The sequence below is a fragment of the Protopterus annectens genome, chromosome 3.part0 (assembly GCF_019279795.1).
Source record: "Protopterus annectens isolate FY-2018-M chromosome 3.part0, PAN1.0, whole genome shotgun sequence".
NCBI classification, from domain to species: Eukaryota; Metazoa; Chordata; order Ceratodontiformes; family Protopteridae; genus Protopterus; species Protopterus annectens.
In genome coordinates this window covers 1000503211-1000521975 of record NC_056731.1, presented here as the reverse complement: position 1 = coordinate 1000521975, position 18765 = coordinate 1000503211, and the positions used below count along the sequence as shown (strand labels likewise).

The window sequence follows — 18765 nt, the reverse complement described above, 5'->3', positions numbered from 1 at the left end:
TAGTCGCTACTTGTAGGTTACTGACTTTATTATCACATCGTGATATGTCACTGAATTTTGGAAATGTATATAATCAGTACTGGGGTGCCACTGAGTTATGGTAGCATTGTATGTAATCAGTTCTGGTGTGCCACTGATTTGTGGTAACATTGTATGAAGTCAATTCTGGTAACATTGTATGAAGTCAGTTCTGGTGTCCCACTGATTTATGGTAATGTCATTGATAAACAGTAGTGGTATGTCCCTGAATTATGCTCATATTGTGAATAATCATTACTGTCATGCCACTGAATTATAGTTGCATTGTAGATAATCACTACTGATGTGCCACTGAATTATGGTCACATTGTGGATATTCCATAATGGGGTGCTACTGAATTATGGTCACATTGTATATAGTACTGGTATGCCATAAAAATATGGTCACATTATGTGTAATCACTTTTGGTATGCCACTGAATTATGGACACCGTAGATAATAAGCTGTGAAATGTCACTGAATTATGGTTACGGTGTGGATTATTAGTTTTGGTGTGCCACTGAGTTATGGTGATAATATGGATAATCGGTACTGATGAGCCGCTGAATTATGGTCATAATATGGATAATCGGTACTGATGAGCCGCTGAATTATGGTCATAATATGGATAATCGGTACTGATGAGCCACTGAATTATGGTCATAATATGGATAATCGGTACTGATGAGCCGCTGAATTATGGTAACAATGTCGATAATGAGTACTGTTATAGCAGTGCAGTATGGTCATGCTGTGAGTCACTTGGTCCAAGCTGAAAAGGTTTCTTTGACCAATTCACTGTACTCCATTACCATAAACAACAAATGAATGCAGCCTTACCACTCTAGTTCGGTTACAGTTTCAATCCCTGACTCTACCCCCCCCCCCAAAAAAAAAAAGTTTAACCGTGTTTCACTCTTGTGCACTTTTCTATTACTAAAAAAAATTTTGATTATGTATTAGCACCATTGTGAGCTATTCACTTTGCATGTTTCAGTGTACCATAATTTTATTTATTTGTTTTATATTTGATACATATTTTCACCTATTGTTATTGATAGCATCCAGTCCTTTACACCATCAGATGTAGCTGTTCTCTGAATATTAGGGCTTATGCTGGTGATATGGTTTGAAAGATGGAAAATGTATAACCTTTGAGAAAGTATTTATTCTCATAGGAAGTAGGTATATAGGAATAAATTGCTTGTGGCTTGAAGCTGACAGCCTTAGAGAGTTCCTCTTTATTGTCTCCATATTGGCTTGTCCTCCTTCCCTTGTTTACATTATTTTTGAGGGTTTGCACATCTTATGTCACTTCATGCCATATAGGCATGCTCCAGGCTAGGAGAGCATCTCTAGCTCCTATGCTATTTAGTGCTTTTCTGCTTGTCTCATCTTTGTCCTTGTGCTCATAAACCAGAGTTCCTGCTTTCACTGTATAAAAGTACATATCTTCTGAGTGGCCCTTTGACTGCTGCATCATAATCCAGAATACACTGTCACACTGTCCCTGTAGCCAGAGATACACTGCAGCAGTGTCTGTGTAGACTGGGATTGTCTAGCCTGGGATACACATTAGCACTGTCTGTGTAACCTGGGATACACTGCAGCACAGCAGTCTCTGTAGCCTGGGATACATTGCAGCAGTGTCTCTGTAGCCTGGGATACACTGCCGCATTGCCTCTGTTTTTGGGCATTGTGAGTCAGGATACACTGCAGCACAGTCTGTGTTCCTGGGGATCATGATCCAAAATTCACTGCAGCACCATCTCTGTTGCCTGTGCTTAGAGGATGAGCCCAGTTACACTACAGCCCTGCCTGGGAATGGAGCATGAATCTTGGTACACAACAGCACTGTGTCTGTTACTGGGAATCATGAGCTGGGATGCACTGCAGCACTGTTTCTGTTACTGAGAATCGTGAGCTGAGATACACTGCAGCACTGTTTTGCTACTGGGAATCTTGAGCTGGGTGCACTTCAGTGCAGTTTCTGTTACTGAGAATCATGAGCTGGGATGCAGTGCAGCACTGTTTCTGTTACTGGGAATCAAGAGCTGGGATACATTGTAATAGTGTCTGTGTTCCTGGGGATCTTGAACCAGGACACACACTGCAGCACTGTCCCTGTTGCCAGGACTTGAAGCATGAGCTGGGATACACTGCAGCAGTACTATTGTTACTTGAGCATTAAGCATTAGCTTTTATACACTGCAGCACTGTCTCTGTTGCCTGGGATACACTGAAGAACTGTCTCTGTTGCCTGAGATATTTCAGCACTGTCTCTGTTGACTTGGATGCAATGCAGCACTGTCTCTGTTGACTTGGATGCAATGCAGCACTGTCTCTGTTGACTTGGATGCAATGCAGCACTGTCCCTATTGCATGGGCTACACTGCAACACTATTCCTTTTTGCCAGGACTTGAAGCAAGAGCTGGGGTACATTGCAACACTGCTTCTGTTGCCTGGGCATTAAGCATTAGCCTTTATACACTGCAGTACTGTCTCCATTGCCTGGGCTTCACAGCAGCACTGCCTTTGTTGCTTGGGATACCCTGCAGCCCTTCTGTGTTGCCTGGGCATGGAACATGAGTTTGTCTTCAACTACTCTTGCTAAGTACTAGTCTTATAGCTCAGTCATACAGATAAGAGTGGGAGGAGTTAGAAGCATACCCAGTGGCACTATTTTTTCTGTCATTTCTACCCCCTTACCTACCAGCCGTGAAATATTTCCTCAGTCAGAAGTAACACTTGTCTGAGGATGGCTCTCATTCAGGCAGGCATGAGGGTCCTTTGTGCTACTTGGCATCCCAGCAAAGAGAACATTTTTCATTTTATGCCCTAACCCAGCCCCTCGTCTTTATGTGAGCATTTGAGTCACCATAATGGTCTCCTGTGCATCATACATTTTTTTACCACAGAGTGCTGTGATGCTGTTGCCAGACATGCGATATACCTCTTGCACATCCGTGTCTTTTGTCAACATAGGGGATTCTTTTGTTCCACTGTGGTTAGGTGTGACTTTCCAGACAGTGTGTTGCAGTTTATTCTGTCCTCTGAAGTGATAGTGTTTGCCATAACTCTTTCCATGGTGCAAGCACCTTACTGAAGATAGTCCACCGTGACTTTACAGTCTAATAATAGACTTCCTTGTAACATCTATGCATTTGGTGTTACTGTATTTGCAGCTGTGAAGTCTTCTGTCCGAGGCCATTTTGGACAATTTCCTTTAGTGTGGCAGATCTAGACTCCACAGTATTGACCATTCTTGCCCCAAAGAGATAGGACTTTAAGGGTTCATTGTTATAGGTCTCCTGGATGAGAATACAGAAGGGTGTCCAGGCCCAGACCCTCTTACATCTTCTGAAGCTAATGGCTGCAGTGATCTTCATAGTTCAGTTCTGATTCCTAAGGGTGATGATGTTGCAGTGGTTTGTGAAATAGCAATGGTTGCATTGTCACCATGTCTTCACATATTTTTTTTGTCATCATAACCTTTGTCACTAGGATATTGAGAGGTAGGACTCTCCCAACCATCCTGATTTTCCCTTCAACCAGCAGAAGCAATTTTTGAGCTTGATTGCAGATGCATTATTGGTGGGGTGGGGATCCTACTTTTGTGTTCTCCATGATTCAGTGAAAATACATAATTGAGGATAGGGGACACAACATTAACCAGCTGGGCTAAAAGTAATATGTCTTGTCCTTGAAGTCTGTTAAGGGGGAAAGGATGCCCCTAGATTATTTTACTCTGGTCAGCAAACGAGTCTGTACTTCATAAATGAGCAGGGTGGTACATGACACCTTGAAGATCAGCTAATATAGTGTGAACATATCCTAGTACTGAAATCTCTGTTCACTGTTTTCCATGGGGAATAACAATCTGTGCATTTTCACTAGCAGTGATTCCTTTTGTTTTGGAATTGTTTTCATGTTCATGGACTATGGAGTGGCAAGTGCAGTTTAAAGGTGTTTGGGACTTGCCCCCCCCCCCCCATACACACACATGTGAGATGAAGTGAGGCTTCCCCTTTTGAAAAAAATTCTTACTTTTAAATTTTTCCTTATGTTAAGGTCCCAACAAGTAGAAGCTTGGTGAGATGTGTCCTCATTGAGTGGGAACTTGAGGAGTCATAGCTACAATCCCTTGCATTTGTGTACAGTTTCATGGCAGCATTATCTTTACCCCTAGTGTTCTTAATATGCATGACACTGTTTTACTTAACATGTATAGCAGGGACTGCTTTCTAGCTGTAACTCTTAATTTCATGTAAAAGTAAAATAATTAACATGAATCATCTACTGTGTGGTTTTTATATTCTCTATGTAGTTCTCATGCAGAAATGTGTCTTGCACCAGTGAACTGCGTACTCCCCTGTGTAGATCACAACTCCCCCATTTTATTCTTTAGTCCTGTAATTAATGCGCATACTCAAGTCTCCCATACAACTTGTGCACTCACTTCTTGAACTCCTTTGTGTTTGGATTTCACTAGGAAGCAGCAGATTTGTCATCGATCCTTCCACTTTTTTGTCCTGAAGAAGTAGATACCAGACTTGTGCTGAGACTACTACTATTCCCAGTGACACAACTCATGACATTGAACCTCACTAAACAAATCAACATTTTGTTGTGTGTGACATTATATATAGTGCAGTCTTCACCCTGAGGTGCTGTCCCTGTGCTGCTTTTATGGCATTTGTTTAACCATTTTACATATATCACTAGGTATGTTTCTATATATTATGTAAGTATGCTTGTATGTATGTACGTATGTATTTATTTATTTGTTTATTTATTGTGGCCTTGCTCTTGTTGCCATGAAAATACAAAACTTGTTGAAATGAAGATCTCATTTACCAGTCAAACCACAGTTCTAACTAATGTCTTTTTTAGGACTTGTTGTTTTAAACTTGTTTTATTAGATTGATATTATTTATAGGCCTTTACTGTCAGTGTTTCATGTTTTATTACATTATATAGTACTACTACTGCCACAAATCACTGAAATGAGCAGAAACCTGCTTCTGTAGACCCAATTCTCATCTCGTGCAGTGCGCCAAAGTATGTTTTCTCAGGGACTGGTCGGTCTTTCTCTTTTCAAGTTTTAAATGTAAGAATGTCTGAATAGAGAAGCAAGTCTGACGGGATCTTTATTTTTTGAAGTTTAAGCAGAATCTGCCAAAGGAGGTTAACTCTATACAGTTATATAATGAATGAAGTACTTAGAGCTAAAAATCATCATTTGTATCGTATGGCTTACTTGATTCATACATATGAATAGCGAGTAGCCATGGTACAGTGTATGCGGGCTTACCAACAAGGAAACATTGAAATGATTAACTCTATGATGAGAGAGGTCAGCAGTTGAAAACTGAAAGAAATAGATTACTCCAGATGGGACCAATAGTTTGAAACATAGAAAGAATGAAGTCTTTATTTTAACTGTTCTATTTTTAAAATGCATTCCCTTTACAGAAATCAGAACATTTCAAAGAAGTTTGTGGCTTTGCAAAATTTCCTGTTAAACTGACATTACAGGAAAACATAAGCAGTAAGGAGAGTAGAGTACAGCACTTGTATAGTAAAAAATGTGAACGGCAAAGTTCAGTATGGTGGCATAGAATGATCACTTCATCTAGCCAGTTTCAGTTTTCTTTCCTATGACCAACACTTTTGTTTTCTTTTTTTAGTAAGATTTTGTTGTACTTTTCATGAACATTTAATTTACATGCTTTTTCCCTCTCGTGGCTTTTCTAGTTTTCCTCTCCTTTATATGAGGCTTCTTCAAATATCTACTTAGTTTACATATCTCCAGCTTGTGTTTCCCTACTTGTTCGCTATAAGAAAAAAAAAAAGAATAAAAGAAAGAAAAAAGTAAAGGTTGTGTATCTAATTTACTTTTATCCCATGGATTTATTTTAAGGGTCATTACAATATTTTACTTTCTCTGATTTCCTTTTCAGATGATACTTATTGGGGTTGTGTATTTTTCTTATCAAAATTTAACATGTGCCCCACAGTATTTTAATGGGCATTTTTACTGTTTTGTGGAAAACCTTTTCTTTGTGTTTTTAGATATTTCTGCACCTTTATACTTGGTTCTCTAGAAGGAATGATAAGAGTTATATCATACAGTGATAACTGCTCCTGTCATTCCAGTAACTGGTTTGCAGCGATAACAGCCTTTGTGTCTCTCTGGTAGCTCCATCAGTTCATCTATATGCCTTGTTGGACACTGGGACTCTCCACAACGTTAAATTCTATTAGTGCTTTTATTTTCCTAATTTCCGGCTGGCATGCCGTGACCACTTATGTTGCACGGTCAAGACTGCGCAAGTTCTCATTTCTGGTAAGAAATGGCATTATTATTGCAGATTTTGGCTTCATCTGCAAAGAAATTGGTATTTTCTTTTAAGTCTGTAGTAAAACATTAAAGAAGCATTACTAGATACTGATTTCTGAAATATTCTACTAATTTTTCTGTTTGCTTTTGCCATACAAACCCTGTTCTACTACAGTTAACTGTACTCTCTCACCACCTCTTTCCACTCTACTACAATCAAATTTCTTCAACAAATAAAATGGGTGACCTGTTTGTATTAATTTCCTCTCTGGTACTGTCTCTCACATGTATAGTGGAGTTTCCATTTTTACCAACATTTTGAGTGACTGTGCCCAATCCTTAGTAACTTGTCGTTCAAGGCCGGGTCACATCCTTTCTACTTCTGTTTTACCATTATTGATGGTATGCAATCTCCGTTTTCTTTATAACGTTTGTGCCACTCAAACATTATTTAATATTTAGCCTTTCCCTTTAAACTATCCCAAATATGCTTACCTATCCCACAGACAATTATGCATCTATATTCTTATACTGCAGTATTTCCTTAAAGTCCAAATATCTATTCAAAACAAACTAAACAAACTTATCTCAAAAATGTATGTAGCTGAAAATTTCCACCATAACCCAGGTCCTACTTTTTCATACACCATCACTCCCACAGTAATGCAAAAAAAAAAAAAAGAAGAAAATTGCAATACTTTTACTTCAGTATTAAATAATAGTTAATTTGGAATCCTGGCTACTTAGAAGTTGATGTCAATGTAAGTGAATCCTGGCTCAAATATGTTACTCTGCAGCTTATGTTTTTGATATGTACCATCTTTAAACTGACAATAGGCTGGGTGTACTTCTTCAAAAGCATCACAAAAGCTAGTTCCACTTCAGACTATTCTTCAGACTATGCAATGGCCACCTAACTATGAGGAAACCATACTAAGTTTTGCATAAACAAATGCTGTTTATATCACCCCACCCCCGTCCACACTTGAACATATTATCCTGCAAATGTGGTCATCCTCCAGTCAACATAATGTCATAATTCTTGGAGATTTTGACATTAGTATGACAGGATCCAAAGGCCTAGACAGACTAATGAAGTCCTTATGGCGGACAGCTCGTAAATCTGGCCACCAGCTCAAACAGCACAGATGGCAGAGACTCTTCCCTTGAGCTAGTTCCTACTGCTGTCTCCCACATATTCAGTTGTGTTTCCATTTGCACTAACTACCTGAACGATCCCTACCCGATCCTTACTAACTGGTCATTGAAGGCCAGATCACTTCCCCTCTGCAATATGTATGCAGCTATCTCATTCTAAAGGGTATGGAATTTGCAGTATTATTTCACATTGAAAGCTCCTGCCCCAACTTTGCCCATTTCTACTCCATCCTACAAAAACTTATTTTTACAGTCAGACTGCAAGAGCAAAGATGTGCCCCATCTTAAAACATGTATTAAATATCTTCTCCAGGAAAAGATAAAACCTGGGGAAGGGTGAGCTACTATCTCTGCTGAACCTTCTTACATCAGAAACAAACTGTATTGAAGTCTTCCCCTCACTTTTTCTGGAAAACCATAAATGATTTGACTGGTAATATTGCATACTCCTGGAAAGCTTCGCTACAGACCTGCAGCTTCAGTCCTCCTAACAAATGCAAAGACCTTATCTTCTCAATGAATAAAATACCCTTACTAACCAAACTTTGGCTACCAACTGTAACATTGCAACCATTCCTACCCCCCAAGTATTTCTTTTAATTTCATTCCTATATTTTACTTCAAAAAAGTGTCAGATAAGATGGCTGTCCATCCCCTTAAGACCTAGACAAAAATGCATCCACTGAACCCAGTAGATTGCACCCTGTTTGTTTTTTGAAAAGTACAGCACCTGTTAGTGCTAACTCAGTAAATAGTGTGGGAAGAAATATCCAGGAAATTGTTATGGCTAGGCTTCTATAGGCCCTAGGGCAGATAGCCTAGTACCAACCTATGAACCTCACCTTACACGTACCTTAAATATTTTCCACATACGAGCATTTTTTCTCTGCCAGTTCATACATTCACATCTAATCCCAGTCATTTGGAATCTAGCCCCCAGTATAAGCCTGTTTATGGATAGGCCTTACACCACAGTAAGTCATTTACACTGACGGCAAGTCTTTTGTAATCTGGCCCATTATATGATCAAATACCTATTATACCACCTCATTAAGAGGTAGTGTTCCTCAGGAATCTGTCCTACTTTCTATCCTTTTTTTCCATTATTGCAACAACCTTCCACTTCAACCTCCTTTCCTTCTTGTAACATCATAATGTATACTTGTGGTATTCTGTTTCCCTAACTACCCTGCAAATTAAACTGCAAACCAACTTCACTTTACTTTGGCAATGGATTACCCTAATTTATTGTTCCAAATTCTATGTTACCTAGGACTCAGAAAATAAATTACATGCCCAAATTAAATCAGCTTGCTAAACCCCTTGGTAAATATTTTTCACAGGTTATCCGGTATAGGTACCTCAGCCTACATGTAATCCCTACTCTGTCCTTTCAACCTCATGCACTGAGTTTAGTTAATAAGTTCTTCTCAGACTTTAAACTCTGGTATAGTATTAGCAACTTACTGTCACTAGAATCTAGAACATAACTTGATAAAAGTGTTCCACTCCAAAAATTAACATTTCCTTCCTATCGTTGCTATTAATTCTACTACAGACTCCACCCTAATTCAAACAAAATATGTCAGGTTATATTCCTTGCTGATCCTACAGTAGACCATTGAATACTCCTTGAAAACAGTAAATACTTGTCTGTAGCGTTCAGATAAAAACGTTTCCAAAGGCAGAACAGCAGCGTGGTTCAGCTGGCAAATACAGTTACAAAGTAGATGGCTCTGGTGCACTTCAAAGTAACCCAAGAACAGCGACAGTTGTGATTCCAATAGCAGGTTTAAGTCCTTTATTTTTGACAAAAAAACAGAACACTTCAAACAAGCGCTTTCACCTGGTTGTACCAGGCTTTATCAAGTTGAATTAGATAAATGAATTCTATCCTTTATATACTAAAAGCGTTTGATCATGTGATCTTTTTAGCACTTGCTAATTACATTGATTAACAAAACGTTTACTATTAAAAAATGCAGTTAGAAAATCTTAGTGGTTCATAAAAAATGCAAGATTAAAATAAAATAAATATGTGCTGACATAAATATTCTAAAATCTACCAAGTTGGAACATATATATGCTCTCAGTTATATCATAAAAATTATTCTAAAATATATACACAAAGTAAAAATATTTTGTATGCACTTTTAAGTGTTCCCTTCTGTGTAATCAGTACTTCTATAACAAATGTCAGGGAAAAGGCTTACAATATAGGCAGTCCCGATTTATAATGAGTGGTTCAGTCAAATCTCTATGAGGTGAAAAGAAAAAAATACATAGTAAAAGAGGAGAACCATATAAAAAACCTATAGATGTCATTAGCTAGTATGATTAGTGCAATTTATCTCTATTTATTTTTAATACACTCTTCAAGCTGATGCTGTCGTTGAGGCCAGGGTGGTGGGTGGCATTTAGCTTAATCTGCCAAATTAGTTTGTCTGTAGCGTCCTATTTCACTTTCCTGCTATACACCTTTCTGTTCAAATATATCTTCAAAGAAACATGCCCTCCGCTTTCCTCAAAAACACTTCTTAAACCACCATGTATGTCCTCAGAAGCACCAATTAAGAAATTGTTTCACTGACAAGACCTATCCCCCTTCAGGTTAGCCACAGATGAGAAAGCATTTTCAAATCTTGCTCTGGCTTGCTGCTAGACCATACTTCTCAGTGTTTTTGCTCAAGAATTCTGGAGAAAGCCAAAAAATAATGGGGCGGACAACGTCCCAAAATCAAGGAATCATTGAATGACTGTAATCCTCATTGATTTAACATAAAATCAAAAACTTTATAAGGAAAAATCTGGGACATTCTGTGAAATCGGGGATAGTTGAATGGGGGTTTATATTATATATTCAAAGTTTCAAAACTTTGAACCTCATATGTTCAACAACATGTGAGTGAAGTTTGAAACTCCGAAAATATAATAAAAAAAAAACTTACCTTAATGGTCTGAGCAGGGGGGCAAGCCCGCCTGCACCCCCCCACACCCCCCTACTTAAATATACCAACTCTGAGATCGCACTTCAGTGCAGAAAAGGGAAATTTTCCCATTCTGCACCATATAGAGCCATTGCTTTTAACCTTCAAACTTTTCAAAGTTCGATCATATGGTGTGATCATATGACATTCCAACTTTGAAAAGTTCAAATAATTAATAGGGACCCATTGAATGGTATTCCCTAGACCTGCCTACCTACAAAAATAAGAAAGCAGCAAACACAGTTTAACTTATAAAAGTAATTTCTTTTCATGGAAGAGCCCAAATGCTTTAGCGATTCTGGGTAAGCTGAATGCAGATTTTGTATAGAATATCTTACATGCCTCTGTTTCTTCTCTGTTTAAACCTTAGTTTATACTTTGTTTTATTGCATTTCTAAGGTGTAGTTAGTATACAGAGTTTTTTATTCTGTTTGTAAATCTTTGTATAATTTGTGTTACCCTGTTTGTAAAACTAAACTAATTGAATTTGTTGTATTCTGTCTGTAAATCTTAATTAGTATGTAATTTATATTTTATCTATAAACCATAATGATACTTCATTTTTTTAATTTATTTATTTCAGTTTGATAATCAGGTAAGTGGACTGGTTGACTGCATAAGGGAGGATCTTCCACAGACCCAGACAATTACAGACCCATACGTTTGACCAGTCCCACATGCAAAGCCATTGGAAGACTTATCATGGAACTAATCAGTCAGAACACAGGGAACCTCCAAACTCTGGACCCATCTCAGTTTAGATTTGTCAAGAGCAAGTCATGCTTACTCAACCTAGTCGATTTTTTTGAAAAGATCACTAAAGCAATGGATGAAGACAGAATGCTACACACAACATACCTTTACCTGGCCAAAGCTTTTGACACAATTTCTCACTCAGGTATAGTAGAAAAGCTAAATAAACTGGGAATAAACCCCTATGTCACCAGCTAGAGTAGCAAATGGCTCACAGAATGCAGGAAATCAAAATAGGGGAAGTTACCGCCACAAAGAGACAAATCACCAGTGGAGTCGCACAGAGTTCTGTGGTGGGACCTCTGCTGTTTGGCATCTACTTTTCTGAAGTAAAAGCAAATACCAAAGGGCTCTGGCTGACTAAGTTTCCAGATGACTGCAAACTAGGAGCAGTCATTGAATCCACAAATGACTTTGCTATCCTGCAGGAAGATTTGTCACAAGTAAATAACTGATGCCAAGATCACAGACTGAAATTAAATGCCAAAAAATGCATTATTGTATCCTTTGAGGTGTCATCTATCCCAGGAACTACCAAATTTAACCATGCATCCCTGAGAGTTGACCCAGTTTGGGACTTGGAAACCTTTCTGGACAGTGACCTAACTTTTGACTAACATGTCCATTGTAATAAGAATGTCCTTCCATCTTGCACAGCTTATAGACAAAGGAAATGGGTCTAGATCTAGGGTGTCATTTTCCCTTTTTACTCATCCTTTGTTAGGCAAGTCATTGAATATAATGCCCTCTTTGGCATGCATCTGTCCAGGTACATGCAACAACTGGAATACCCACAGAGATACCATGCTTAATGGATATAAGGCCTAAACAACATGTTTTACATGGACCAACTCAAAGCCCTGTCACTGTAATTGATATCCTACAGATTGCTCAGAGATGACCTGTGTCTGGCATACAACGAATCCTCTAATCCAGTACTGATGGATTTACTGTACATCAGCAAGTTAAATGGCATGAGAGATGCTCTATCTAGGGATTTAAACCTTTTCTGCAACATCAATAGAATGGTTTGGAGACACAGGTATATTTTGTAGAGGATACCACTGCTCTGGAATGGACTCTCCATCTACATAAAATGGAGTTAATCCCTGGCGATATTCAAGCACAACTTGGATCTGTGAATGGAAAACAGAAAATTTACCCCAGGGCCTGACTGCTAATGGACAGAGGCAGCTCCTAAATGATTTATCCCTCTCACAACCACAAAAACAGTCCTTGCTGAAGGTGGTAATAACAAATAGCAGCAACAAAACCACCAAACAAAGCACTTTATGGGAAAAAAGACGAAATCCAATAAATAGAGTAACCACAGTTTTATTTTCCGCTTTTGTCCTCAAGGGACTTCATCAGAATAAATTAATCAGTTATTTAAGAATGAAACCATCCAAAAAAAAAAAAAACAGAAACTAATTATATATTTAAATTCATTAATTATTCCACTTACCTTAAAGTTACACTCATTAACAAAATGTATGTAATAAATGCATAACCAAGTTAAATTCAATCACATTTTAATAACTTTAATCGTTTGTCTTTAAAAAACATTTAATATTAATTACATTATTAAGACCAGGTAACTTATCTGCCTGAAGCTTAAGTTGCCACAATGTTTCTTTTTGTTTCACTTTGTTTTTGTAATCTCCCCTTCACAAATCTAAAGAAACTGATTCTATGGTAAAAATATATTTTTAAAGTGGAGCATATCTGAGAATGTTTATACAAAGCATTTGTTTCATTTTTAGATTTTATTGCATAAAGATGTTCTTTGACTCTTATCTCTAAAGTGTGGTGGGTTTTAGTTGAAGGAGTTTTTTATGTAGCTGGTCTGAATGAGGTGGAGAGAGAGAGGGGTAGTGTTTTTGGGAATAGTGATGGGGTATTGCTGTAATTATTTATCAGGGATAGTATGGAGTTTATAAAGTGTGATTTTAGTTGGGTAGCTGTACTATCAGTGGGACTGGGGAGTTTGGGGAGGGGTGTGGAGGTTTGTCCTGGACTTAAGAGTTACGTTATGGCCCAGAATTTCTGAAGGTTGTTTTGGTGTTTTTGTTGGTTTAAGGTATGGTATGACCTTTTGTCATTTCGGATGTGTTTTTTTTGCTAGGTTTCTCAGATGGTGATAAGTCTGGAGAGAGATTTGGGATTTGATTGATTGATAGTATAGCCAGACTCAGTCTCTCTGTTTCATAATTTTAGTGTCTTTGGATAACTATAGAGTTGATTTGCCTTTGGTACAGTTTCCTGACTGGGGCAAAAGAGTTAAGTGTATCCAGGAATATGTTGTTGAAATACTGGACAGCATCATCCAAGTGCAGATATTTTAGTGGGTCCAGTTGTGGTGTTTTAGGATGTGATTAAAGTTATCTATGGATAAGTGTTTTTGTTACGAATACATTTGTATACTACACTTCTTGCAGGGTAGATTTTTTTCTGATTAGATAGGTGGGCATGTGGTCACTAAGAGAGTCTGAAAGGCAGCCAGATAGTTTGTCTGCAGTATGATGGTTTGTGAGTATCCAGTCAAGTATTGAGTGTTTTCATAGGTGTGTACTAGGCTAATGACCCTGGGGCCTTTACTAGCCTAGCTATAGGATTACCCTGGCATCGTGCCACCTGACCTTAGTTCCCAGTGCCTTTGTCGAGTAGAGCCACTGGAGTTATCCCCCAGAGTGAATTTTCAATTCCCCAACCACTCATCAAGATTTATCTTGAAGAGGGTCAGTGAGGTACTCTGCTTGACATGTATGGGATGTCTATTCCATAGCATGGGCAGTCTCTGGGTTATGAACCTGTCCCTCCAGTATGTTCGGTTGATTGTGGTAATGAGGTTGAGGTCTCTGGAGTGTGTGGTGTGGAGGGATTGGGATTTCTTTAGATGTAGCATTTTTAACAGAGCTTAGTCAGACATGGCTTTGTAAGTCAAGCAGAGATCGCCTCTAAGTAGGCAATATGAGGCAGGGAATAGTTGGAGTTTTTTGAGTCTGTCCATATAGGACAACTGTTTAACTTCATTACCACAAAACAACAGAACATACTGGAGGGACAGGTTCATAACCCAGAGACTGCCCATGCTGTGGAATAGACATCCCATACATATCAAGCAGAGTACCTGACTGACCCTCTTCAAGAGAAATATTGATGAGTGGATGGGGAATAGAAAATTCACTCTGGGGGATAACTCCAGTGGCTCTACTCGACAAAGGCACTGGGAACTAAGGTCAGGTGGCACGATGCCAGGGTAATCCTATAGCTAGGCTAGTAAAGGCCCCAGGGTCATTAGCGTAGTACACATCTATGAACTTATGAAAACACTCAATACTTGACTGGATACTCACAAACCATCCTACTGCAGACAAAGTATCTGGCTGCCTTTCAGACTCTCTTAGTGACCACATGCCCACCTATCTAATCAGAAAAAAAATCTACCCTGCAAGGAGTGTAGTATACAAATGTATTTGTAACAAAAACACTTTTCCATAGATAACTTTAATCACATCCTAAAACACCACAACTGGAGCAGGTGTCTAGTGAGGTACATACCAAATGGGGCCTTGTACTCAATGATTGGCCTAATGAGGGAAGAGTAGAGTGAGACCATGACCTCTTTCTTCCTGGATGCAAAATAGTAATGAGATGTGCCACATAGAAGGACCTTCTGATCACAGTGGCAATCTGGTGATCAAAAGAGAGGTGGCTGTCAACCTGTGTTCCCAAATCTCTTATAATGCCTTCTGTGTTAAGTGGACTACTTTTGATGTGGTAATTCATGGAAACCATGTTTTTCCCAAAGGGGATGATGACACATTTTTTGGCACTGAGCTTAAGGCCATGGTTTTGACACCAGTCGGTCACAGTGAGGCCATTCTGTAGGATGTCACCATCACTTGGGGGAGTTAATAATAGCTCCCAACTTGCAATCATCTGCAAACTTTGTCAGCCAGAATCCCTTCTATTGGCCTGGACTTCAGAGATGTAGATATAAACAGGAGAGGATCCAGGAACGAACCCTGTGAGATTCCACTCGTGACCAATCTGCAGTCTGACTTGGAGTCAGCTACTTTCACACTGTGGGTTCTATCTGTGACCCAGTTTTCAGCCCACCTAGTGGTATAGGGGTTGATGCCTAGCTTAGTGAGTTTTTCTATTATTCCTGAGTGGGGAATGGTATCATAGGCCTTGGTCCCAGATCAAGGTAGGCTGTCTGAACTACCTTGCCTTCACCCACAGTTTTGGTGACTGACTCAAAGAAGTCGACCAAGTTGAGCAGGCATGATCTACCCTTCACAGAACCAAACTGTGTGGGATCCAGACTCTGGAGATTCCCTACATCCTTGTTTATTAGGTCCATGATGATGCTTTCCATAGCTTTGCATATCAGACTCATCAGGCCAATGGGGCGCTAGTTCCCAGGGTCTGTAGTCGCTCCTCCTTTGTGGAGAGGGATGACTGTATCAGTGCACCATTCAGTAGGGACAAAGCCTGAGGTGAGACTGTGATTGAACAGGACACACAGGTGAGGTGCCAGTTCACAGAACACAGCCAGGGATATTGTCAGGTCCCATAGAAGCTGTATTCTTGGCCTTGGACAGTGCTATTTTAACCTGTGCAGCAATAATACTGGGTGCCTGGCAATCTACTGGTATTGTGATTGGTCCTTTGGTGGGGAAGAGGGGTAAAGTCAGCACTGAATCTGTCGGCCAGTATATTGGCAATATCTGTTGGCTCAGTATAGAAGGTATCATTGTGCAGTAGCTCAGAAGAATTCTTGGTATTGCCGTGGAGATTCTTTACATAACTATAGATGGCCTTGTGGTTGTCTTTACTATCTGCTGCAGTTTTGTTTTCATAGCTAGCTTTAGAGGATTTGATGAGAGAACTCACTTTTTATTGAAGCTGATAAGGGAGTTTTTCCTGTCTTGGGACTTCACCTTATTCCTCATCAGTTTCCTCCTTTTGTTGTAGAGTCTGTTTATGGCAGGAGACCACCAGATTGGCTTAATTTTTTGGAGGAGAGCGTCTTGGTTCTATTGGGTATGGCAAGATCCATGCATTTGTGTACGTGTTTGTACAGTCCATTGGTGTAGGATTCAGCGGTCATGCACCTATTCTCCATTTGCATGGGTGCTGTAAGGTTAGCCACCTCTGTTTTTAGGAGCCCAAAGTTAGCTTTGGAGAAGTGTTTCATGGTGGTTACCTTTGCGGAGGTGAGAGGGATGTGGATTTCCAAGGTGATTAGTTTGTGGTCAGATCTAACCAGGGAGGAGCTGACTATTGGTGTAGAGCAATGGTCTCCCATATTAGTAATGACCAGGTCAAGGATGTTGCTAACTCTAGTGGGGGTAAGAATGAGCTGGTCCAGGGCAGTCATATTAATGAATTCCAGGAAACGTTGGGAAGTGTATTGGTACATGAGTAGTTTTCCCAGTTAATGGAGGGGTAGTTGAAGTTGCCCAGTATGATAGTGTTAGGTTGGACCCTAATATTCTCCAGAGTTCTTAGGCATGTGGAGTGAGAGTCTTGGGACATGGTTGGGGACCTATAACAGGCTACGACCTGAATCGCTGTCTTATTCAATGTTGCACCTGAAGTATCTATGCTGAGTTATGTTGGTCTACCAGTCTGGAGGTCTGCGCATCCTTTATGAATATGGAAACAACACTGCCTTTGGACCTTCGGTCCAAGTTCTGGGGCCAAAAGGTAGTGCAGGGGTGCTTTCTGGTGCCTTGATCCAGGTATGTGTTACAGCACAAATGTCGATGTTCTCCATTTTAAGGAGTGCTTCTAGCGAGTGCATTTTGAGATTTAGACTTCTAGCGTTGAGCAGCATGACTCTCAGATTGCATTTGTTTGTAACTGTTATGGTGATAATTTGGTCTTTGGACACCACCTAAAAAAGGCACTATAGGAGTGGCAAGAGCCTTGGCCAGTCTGGAAGCCCAGGGGTGACAGATGCAGGCCATCTCTGGCAAAGCATCGAGGTCTGTCTATTATGTCATCCCAGCAGACAGGTACTGGATCCCCCTAGAATGACGCCAGAAACTTAATCAGTTGTTGAAATCAGTCATTTTCTGCTTGTGCTGTGTTATCTTTCTGGGTGATGGTAGGATGCTGTTCAGGGCTAAGGTCATACCCGCCTGGGCTACATAATCCAAGAGCTCCTCCATGTCTCTTTTCATGTAGACCAGGGAGGTACATCTCAGGTCATTCACACCCACATGTACAATGACAGAGTCATATTTGTACCTGTTGTTGAGGGACCTGTGTGCGTGCGTTATGTGATGGATCCTGGCACCTTACAGGCAGTTCCTTATTCAACCTAGTGAGTGGGACATAAGTGTGCCTCACTATCGAGTCACCTATGACTAGTGTGTTGGGCATGCTGTTTTGCTTAGGGGCTTTGGTTGAGTGGCACACTGTTTAGGAGAGCTGTCTCATGATTAGTGTTATGTTGTGGTGGTCGAGTGCATTTCTGCCTTGGAGGTCTCTGCTGTTTGGGTAGATTTTTATTGAGAGCCTCCGTGAAGGTGGATGTGTGGTTTGTGTTTTTATGTGAAGGCAGTGTTGGTATGTGTTCTGGAGGGCTATGTGTTCCATGTGGTGTGGTTTATGTGTTGACCTTCTCCTCTTGACCAGCTATTCTAGTCTTGGCTGGAGAGTTGTGGCTTCCAGTGTGGATATATAAGTGCATCTCTCACAAGTCTGAGTGTTGGCAGGTAAGAGGAGAGGGTTGTCAGTGTAAATGAGGCAGTTGCTACATTGCCTCAGGATGCCCAAGTTCACCAGGTTAATAGGAGAAAGCACAGGGAAATGACCTTTTGACATGCCTGGAGGGGTGGTCATTAGTAATAAGTACTGGAGTGGTTTCCTTGTAGAACATTTAGTACTGGTAACACTTTTGTGTGCTACAATAATTGCTACAAGAAGTCTGGTAAAGTGCTAGACTAATAAGCTAGTAAAAGTGCAGGAGAGGAGAGAACTAGCAGATCTAAGGGAAAAAAAAATGAAGAGCAGACTTTGGCACCACTCAGAAGCTTAGTCTCGGATTCAGCAAGTCTGTATCTGGGCTATACTAGTTACAGGAAAAGTGGGAAATAAGAACAAATGAGGGCTTTTAAACCAGAAAGTTGAAAGAGATGGAAAAACTGGCCAAATGGCCAATAAACTATAATTTCTGGGCCAGAAACCACTCCTCTTCTGGTAGATGGGGCTACCTAGTGCCTACCACTCCCACTGATGAGCTAGAAGGCTTCCCTCCAATACAGAAAGGCTTGGGGGCTCTGAAGCTTACATACAGTCCTGGATACAGCAAATGTGTTTTTTACTGTGTTTGTCTATTCTGGCTGCTGTATAGATTAATTGAGAGAAATCATAGAGGTTTATGAAGTTAGTAGGATTGCTAGAGTCGCAGGTGGCCCAGTCTAGGTTGAAATCACCTATGATTATTGTTTCACGGTTGTATGTGAGTGAGGCCCAGCAAAGTAGG

At 40.0% G+C, this 18765-nt stretch overlaps 1 protein-coding gene across 5 annotated transcripts in view; it reads left to right on the top strand.

The window, feature by feature from the left end:
* ARHGEF6 (Rac/Cdc42 guanine nucleotide exchange factor 6) overlaps nucleotides 1–18765 on the top strand; it is a 1746213-nt gene that overhangs the window by 1396571 nt on the left and 330877 nt on the right. The window lies entirely within an intron of this gene.